Here is a 9,456-nt window from a genome sequence, read left to right as displayed (position 1 = left end):
AGATCCGTATGTACTTCGCAATTCTCTATGTCATATTGTAAATGATGCTTCCACGCTCCACTTGAAGCTATTCCAAATGGTTGCTCCACCATACATATCCGGTTTGCTACTCAGAGTCATTCGGATATGTGTTAAATCTTACATCGACGTAACCCTTTACGCCGAACTCTTTATCACCTCCATAATCGAGAAACATGTCCTTTATTTACTCCAAGGACAATTTTGACCGCTGTCCAATGATCTATTCCTGGATCATTCTTGTACCCCTTGACTGACTCATGGCAAGGCACACTTCCAGTGCGGTACACAGCATAGCATACTATAGAGCGTATGTCTGAAGCATAGGGGACGGCCTTCGTCCTTACTCTCTCTTCTGCCATGGTCGAGCTTTAACTCTTAATTTCATACCTTACAACTCAGGCAAGAACTCCTTCTTTGACTGATCCATCTTGAACACCTTCAAGATCATGTCAAGGTATGTGCTCATTTGAAAGTACTTATTAAGCGTTTTTTATCTATCCTTATAGATCTTGGTGCTCAACGTTCAAGTAGCTTAATCCAGGTTTTGCATTGAAAAACACTTTTCAAATAGCCCTACATGCTTTCTAGAAATCCTACATCATTTCTAATCAACAATATGTCAACAACATATACTCATCAGAAATTCTATAGTGCTCCCACTCACTTCTTTGGAAATACAAGTTTCTCATAAACTTTGTATAAACCAAAATTCTTTGATCATCTCATCAAAGCGTACATTCCAACTCTGAGATGCTTACTCCAGTCCTTAGAAGGATCGCTGGAGCTAGCATACCTTTTAGCATCCTTAGGATCGACAAAAACTTTCTGACTGTATCACATACAACATTTCCTTACAAAAACTGGTAAGGAAACTCATTTTTGACATCCATCTGCCAGATTTCATAAATGCAGCTAATGCTAACATGATTCCGACGGACTTAAGCATCGCTACGGATGAGAAAATCTCATCGTAGTCAACTCCTTGAACTTGTGAAAAACTCTTCGCCACAAGTCGAGCTTCATAGACGGTGACATTACCGTCCACGTCCGTCTTCTTCTTAAAGATCCATTTATCTCAATGGCTTGCCGATCATCGGGCAAGTCCACCAAAGTCCATGCTTTGTTCTGATACATGGATCCTATCTCGGATTTCATGGTTTCTAACCATTTGTCAGAATTTGGGCCCACCATTGCTTCTCCATAGCTCGTAGGTTCATTGTTGTCTAGCAACATGAACTTCAAGACAGGATTACTGTACCACTCTGAAGTAGTATGTATCCTTGTCACCCTACGAGGTACAGTAGTGACTTGATCCGAAGCATCATGATCACTATCATCAGCTTCCACTTCAATTGGTGTAGGTGCCACATGAACAACTTTCTATGCCCTGCTACACACTGGTTGAAGTGATGGTCCAATAACCTCATCAAGTCTCCACCATCCCCCACTCAATTCTTTCGAGAGAAACTTTTCCTCGAGAAAGGACTTGATTCAAGAAACAATCCCTATTGCTTTCGGATCTGAATTAGGAGGTATACCCAACTGTTTTGGGTGTCCTATGAAGATGCTTTTTATCCGCTTTGGGTTCGAGCTTATCACGATGAAACTTTTTCACATAAGCGTCGCAGCCCCAAACTTTTAAGAAACGACAACTTAGGTTTCTCCAAACCATAGTTCAAACAGTGTCGTCTCAACAGAATTACGTGGTGCCCTATAAAGTGAGTGCGGTTGTCTCTAATGCCTAACCCATGAACGATAGTGGTAATTCGATAAGAGACATCATGGTACGCACCATATCCAATAGGGTGTAACTATGATGTTCGGACACACCATCACACTGTGGTGTTCCAGGCGGTATTAATTGTGAAACAATTTCCACAATGTCTTAATAGTGTTCCAAAGCTCGTAACTCAGATACTCATCTCTATGATCATATCATAGACATTTTATCCTCTTGTCACAATGATCTTCAACTTCACTCTGAAATTACTTGAACCATTCAATAATTCAGACTTGTGTTTCATCAAGTAAATATACAACATCTACTCGGATCATCTGTGAAGTAAGAACATAACGATATTCACTACATGCCTCAGCACTCATTGGACTGCACACATCAAAATGTGTTACTTCCAACAAGTTGCTATCTTGTTCCATCTTACTGAAAACGAGGCTTTTCAGTCATCTTGCCTATATGGTACGATTTGCATATCTCAAGTGATTCAAAATCAAGTGAGTCCAAACGATCCATCTGCATGGAGTTTCTTCATGCGTATACACCAATAGACATGGTTCACATGTCTCAGACTTTTCCAGAAAACGAGTGAGTCCAAAGATCCATCAACATGGAGCTTCTTTATGCGTTTTATACCAATATGACTTACATGGCAGTGCCACAAGTAAGTGGTACTATCATTACTATCTTATATCTTTTGGCATGAAAATGTGTATCACTATGATCGAGATTCAATAAACCATTCCTTTAGGTGCAAGACCATTGAAGGTATTATTCAAATAAATAGAGTAACCATTATTCTCCTTAAATGAATAACCATATTGCGATAGACATAATCCAATCATGTCTATGCTCAATGCAAAACCAAATGACAATTATTCAGGTTTAATACTAATCTTGATGGTAGAGGGAGCGTGCGATGTTTGATCACATCAAACTTGGAAACACTTCCAACACATATCGTCAGCTCACCTTTAGCTAGTCTCCGTTTATTCCGTAGCTCTTTTATTTCGAGTTACTAACACTTAGTAACCGAACCGGTATCTTAATACCCTGGTGCTACTAGGAGTACTAGTAAAGTACACATTAACATAATGTATATCCAATATACTTCTATCGGCCTTGCCAACCTTCTCATCTACCAAGTATCTAGGGTAATTCTGCTCCAGTAGATGTTCCCCTTATTACAGAAGCACTTAGTCTCGGGTTTAGGTTCAACCTTGGGTTTCTTCACTGGAGCAGCAGCTGATTTGCCATTTCATGAAGTATCCCTTCTTGCCCTTGCCCTTGCCCTTCTTGAAACTAGTGGTTTCACCAACCATCAACAATTGATGCTCCTTCTTGATTCCTACTTTCGCGGTGTCAAACATCGTGAATACCTCAAGGATTATCATATCTATCCCTGATATGTTATAGTTCATCACGAAGCTCTAGCAGCTTGGTGGAAATGACTTCGGAGAAACATCACTATCTCATCTGGAAGATCAACTCCCACTCAATTCAAGTGATTGTTGCACTCAGACAATCTGAGCACAAGCTCAACGATTGAGCTTTTCTCCCTTAGTTTGCAGGATAAGAAAATCGTCGGAGGTCTTATACCTCTTGACGTGGGCACGAGCCTGAAATCCCAATTTCAGCCCTCGAAACATCTCATATGTTCTGCGACGTTTTGAAAAAGTCTTTGGTGCCTCATCTCTAAACCGTTTAACTGAACTATCACGTAGTTATCAAAAGGTGTATGTCCGATGTTCGCAACATCCACAGACGACGATTGGGGTTCAGCACACTAAGCGGTGCATTAAGGACATAAGCTTTCTACTGTCCGCATAATCGCTACTGTCAACTTTCAACTATATTTTCTCTAGGAACATATCTAAACAGTGGAACTAAAGCGCGAGCTTACGACATAATTTGCAAAGATCTCTTGACTATGTTCAGGATAATTAAGTTCATCTAATGAACTCCCACTCAGATAGACATCCCTCTAGTCATCTAAGTGATTACATGATCCGAGTCAACTAGGCCGTGTCCGATCATCACGTGAGACGGACTAGTCATCATCGGTGAACATCTTCATGTTGATCGTATCCACCATACGACTCATGCTCGACCTTTCGGTCTCTTGTGTTCCGAGGCCATGTCTGTACATGCTAGGCTCGTCAAGTTAACCTAAGTGTTTCGCGTGTGTAAATCTGGCTTACACCCGTTGTATGTGAACGTAAGAATCTATCACACCCGATCATCACGTGGTGCTTCGAAACGATGAACTTTCGCAACGGTTCACAGTTAGGGGGAACACTTTCTTGAAATTTTAATGAGGGGTCATCTTATTTACTACCGTCGTTCTAAGCAAATAAGATGTGTAAACATGATAAACATAACATGCAATCAAACAGTGACATGATATGTCCAATATCATTTTGCTCCTCTTGATCTCCATCTTCGGGGCTCCATGATCATCGTCGTCACCGGCATGACACCATGATCTCCATCATCATGATCTCCATCATCGTGTCTCTGTGAAGTTGTCTCGCCAACTTATTACTTCTACTACTATGGCTACCGGTTAGCAATAAAGTAAAGTAATTACATGGCATTGTTTCAATGACACGCAGGTCATACAATAAATAAAGACAACTTCTATGGCTCCTGCCGGTTGTCATACTCATCGACATGCAAGTCGTGATTCCTATTACAAGAACATGATCAATCTCATACATCACATATATTCATCACATTCTTCTTGGCCATATCACATCACATAGCATACCCTGCAAAAACAAGTTAGACATCCTCTAATTGTTGTTTGCATGTTTTACGTGGCTGCTATGGGTTTCTAGCAAGAACGGTTCTTACCTACGCAAAACCACAACGTGATATGTCAATTGCTATTTACCCTTCATAAGGAACCTTTTCATCGAATCCGTTCCGACTAAAGTGGGAGAGACTGGCACCCGCTAGCCACCTTATGCACCAAGTGCATGTCAGTCGGTGGAACCTGTCTCACGTAAGAGTACGTGTAAGGTCGGTCCGGGCCGCTTCATCCCACAATACCGTCGAAACAAGATTGGACTAGTAACGGTAAGCATATTGAACAAAATCAACGCCCACAACTACTTTGTGTTCTACTCGTGCAAAGAATCTACGCAATAGACCTAGCTCATGATGCCACTGCTGGGGAACGTAGCAGAAATTCAAAATTTCCCTACGTGTCACCAAGATCTATCTATGGAGAAACCAGCAACGAGGGGAAGGAGAGTGCATCTACATACCCTTGTAGATCGCTAAGCGGAAGCGTTCAAGAGAACGGGGTTGAAGGAGTCGTACTCGTCGTGATCCAAATCACCGAAGATCCTAGTGCCGAACGGACGGCACCTCCGCGTTCAACACACGTACAGCCCGGTGACGTCTCTCATGCCTTGATCCAGCAAGGAGAGAGGGAGAGGTTGAGGAAGACTCCATTCAGCAGCAGCACAACAGCGTGGTGGTGGTGGAGGAGCGTGGCAATCTTGCAGGGCTTCGCCAAGCACCTGCGGGAGAGGAGGAGGTGTCACGGGAGGGAGGGAGGCGCCAGGGCTTCAGGTGCGGTTGCCCTCCCTCCCCTCCACTATATATAGGGGCAAGGGAGAGGGGGGCGCAGCCTTGGCCCTTCCTCCAAGGAAGGGTGCGGCTAGGGAGGAGTCCATCCTCCCCAAGGCACCTAGGAGGTGCCTTCCCCCTTTAGGACTCTCCCTTTCCCTTATCTCTTGGCGCATGGGCCTCTTGGGGCTGGTGCCCTTGGCCCATATAGGCCAAGGCGCACACCCCTATAGCTCATGTGGCCCCCCCGGGGCAGGTGGACCCCTGGTGGACCCCCGGACCCCTTTCGGCACTCCCGGTACAATACCGATAATGCGCGAAACTTTTTGGTGACCAAATCAAGACTTCCCATATATAAATCTTTACCTCCAGACCATTCCGGAACTCCTCGTGACGTCCGGGATCTCATCCGGGACTCCGAACAACATTCGGTAACCACATACAAACTTCCTTTATAACCCTAGCGTCATCGAACCTTAAGTGTGTAGACCCTACGGGTTCGGGAACCATGCAGACATGACCGAGACGTTCTCCGGTCAATAACCAACAGCGGGATTTGGATACCCATGTTGGCTCCCACATGTTCCACGATGATCTCGTCAGATGAACCACGATGTCAAGGACTCAATCGATCCCGTATACAATTCCCTTTGTCTAGTGGTATTGGACTTGCCCGAGATTTGATCGTCGGTATGCCGATACCTTGTTCAATCTCGTTACCGGCAAGTCTCTTTACTCGTTCCGTAACACATCATCCCGTGATCAACCCCTTGGTCACATTGTGCACATTATGATGATGTCCTACCGAGTGGGCCCAGAGATACCTCTCCGTCAACCGGAGTGACAAATCCCAGTCTTGATTCGTGCCAACCCAACAGACACTTTCAGAGATACCTGTAGTGCACCATTATAGCCACCCAGTTACGTTGTGAAGTTTGGTACACCCAAAGCATTCCTACGGTATCCGGGAGTTGCACAATCTCATGGTCTAAGGAAAAGATACTTGACATTAGAAAAGCTTTAGCATACAAACTATACGATCTTTGTGCTAGGCTTAGGATTGGGTCTTGTCCATCACATCATTCTGCTAATGATGTGATCCCGTTATCAACGACATCCAATGTCCATGGTCAGGAAACCATAACCATCTATTGATCAACGATCTACTCAACTAGAGGCTCACTAAGGACATGGTGTTGTCTATGTACCCACACATGTATCTGAGTTTCCTATCAATACAATTATAGCATGGATAATAAATGATTATCATGAACAGGGAAATATAATAATAATAACTAATTTATCATTGCCTCTAGGGCATATTTCCAACAGTCAGCACCTCCGTCTACTCACCATGCTGTTGGACCCAAGCAATGAACCGCGCGTGAAGGCAGGCGACGGCGGTGAGTACCACCATACTGAAGGAAATATGCCTAGAGGCAAAAATAAAGTTATTATTTATTTCCTTATTTCATGATAAATGTTTATTATTCATTCTAGAATTGTATTAATCGGAAACTTAGTACATGTGTGAATACATAGACAAAACATAGTGTCCCTAGTATGCCTCTACTTGACTAGCTCGTTAATCAAAGATGATTATGTTTCCTAACCATAGACATGTGCTGTCATTTGATGAACGGGATCACATCATTAAAGAATGATGTGATGGACATGACCCATCCGTTAGCTTAGCATTATGATCGTTTCAGTTTCATTGCTACTGCTCTTTCATGACTTATACATGTTCCTCAGACGATGAGATTATGCAGCTCCCGAATACCGGAGGAACACTTTGTGTGCTACCAAACGTCACAACGTAACTAAGTGATTATAAAGGTGCTCAACAGGTGTCTCTGAGGGTACTTGTTGAGTTGGCATAGATCAAGATTAGGATTTGTCACTCTGATTGTTGGAGAGGTATCTCTAGGCCCTCTCGGTAATGCACATCACTATAAGCCTTGCAAGCAATGTGATTAATGAGTTAGTTGCGGGAGGACGCATTACGTAACGAGTAAAGAGACTTGCCGGTAACGAGATTGAACTAGGTATTGAGATACCGACGATCGAATCTCGGGCAAATAACATACCGATGACAAAGGGAACAACGTATGTTGTTATGCGGTTTGACCGATAAAGATCTTCGTAGATTATGTAGGAACCAATATGAGCATCCAGGTTCCGCTATTGGTTATTGACCGGAAATGAGTCTCGGTCATGTCTACATAGTTCTCGAACCCGTAGGGTCCGCACGCTTAACGTTCTGTGACGATTTGTATTATGAGTTATGTGATTTGATGACCGAAATTTGTTCAGAATCCCGCATGAGATCGCGGACATGACGAGGAGTCTCGAAATGGTCGAGCTGTAAAGATTGATATATTGTAAGGCTATATTCGAACATCGGAAAGGTTCCGAGTGATTCGGATATTTTTCGGAGTACCGGAGAGTTACAGGAATTCGCCAGGAGAAGTATTGGGCCTTATTGGGCCATACGGGAAAGAGAGAGAGGCTACCTAGGGCAGGCCGCATGCCCCCCTAGGCCTAGTCCGAATTGGACAAGGGGGAGGGGCGGCGCCCCCTCCTTCCTTCTCTTCTCTCTTCCCTTTCCTTCTCTCCTACTCCTACTACTTGGAAAAAGGGGGAATCCTACTCCCGGTGGGAGTAGGACTCCCCAGGGTGCGCCATAGTAGAGGGCCGGCCCTCCCCCTCCTCCACTCCTTTATATATGGGGGAAGGGGGCATCCCATAGACACACAAGTTGATCATTGATCTTTTAGCCGTGTGCGGTGCCCCCCTCCACCATAATCCACCTCGGTCATATCGTTGCGGTGCTTAGGCGAAGCCCAGCATCGGTAGCTTCATCAACACTGTCATCACGCCGTCATGCTGACGGAACTCTCCCTCGAAGCTCTACTGGATCATGAGTTCGTGGGACGTCACCGAGCTGAACGTGTGCAGATCGCGGAGGTGTCGTACGTTCGGTACTAGGATTGGTCGACCGTGAATACGTACGACTACATCAACCGCGTTGTCATAACACTTGCACTTACGGTCTACGAGGGTACACTACTAGGAAAAGGCCTACTAATGGCGCACCAGTTTTGCCTACTAATGGATCACGCCACTAGTATTTTTTACTAATGGTGCACCAGTGGTGCGCCATTAGTATCTGGTATGCGCCATTAGTATAGGCCACTGGTGCGCCATTAGTATTTTTGAATTTTGAAGGCAGGAAAATAGTAGTGGCGCACCGTCTAACCCCCACCGTGCGCCATTGCTATTTTTTAATTTTGAATTTGGATCTGGATCGTGATTTTTTTGCCCATTTTTTGCTCGATTTTTTGCACGATATTATTTCAAATTTTGTTCCCGTTTTTGGATCTTGTACGTTCTTTTGCCGTGTTCTTTTGTCGGAGAGGAGTTCGCCGGAGAGGAGGAGGAGGTCGCCGGAGAGGAGTTCACCGGAGCATCGGAGAGGAGGAAGGAGAAACCATGAGGGGATGGGAGGAGAGGAGGGAGGAGGAGCTCACCGGAGAGGAGGGAGGAGAAGCTCACCGGAGAGGAGAGAGGAGGAGCTCACCGGAGATGAGGGAGGAAGAGCTCACCGGAGAGGAGGGAGGAAGAGCTCACCAGAGATGAAGGAGGAGGAGCTTACCGGAGAGGAGGGAGGAGAAACCGTGAGGGGATGGGAGGGGAGGAGAGGAGAGGAGGGAGGAGGAGGTCGCCGGAGAGAAGGAGGAGGTCGCCGGAGAGGAGGAGGAGGAGGTCGCCGGAGAGGAGGAGGGTAGTATGGTGGAGGAGAGAAGGGAAGATGGAGTGGAGGAGTGGAGGAGAGGTGGAGTGGAGGAGAAGAATGAAGAGGTAAGGAGGAGAGGACACGCCCAGCCATATATACGGCATAGTAATGGTGCACCGTGGGCAGGTGCGTCATTACTATTTTTTTTATTTTTTTGAATTTTGAAGGCGGGAAGATACTAATGGCGCACCATGGGCAGGTGCGCCATTAGTAACTTTTTTTATTTTTTTTATTTTTTTTTTGAATTTTGAAGGCGGGAAGATACTAATGGCGCACCATGGGCAGGTGCGCCATTAGTAACTTTTTTTTATTTTGAATTTTG

Source organism: Triticum dicoccoides, chromosome 3B (genome assembly GCF_002162155.2).
Source record: "Triticum dicoccoides isolate Atlit2015 ecotype Zavitan chromosome 3B, WEW_v2.0, whole genome shotgun sequence".
Taxonomy (NCBI): domain Eukaryota; kingdom Viridiplantae; phylum Streptophyta; class Magnoliopsida; order Poales; family Poaceae; genus Triticum; species Triticum dicoccoides.
Note: the sequence above shows the minus strand (reverse complement) of the source record.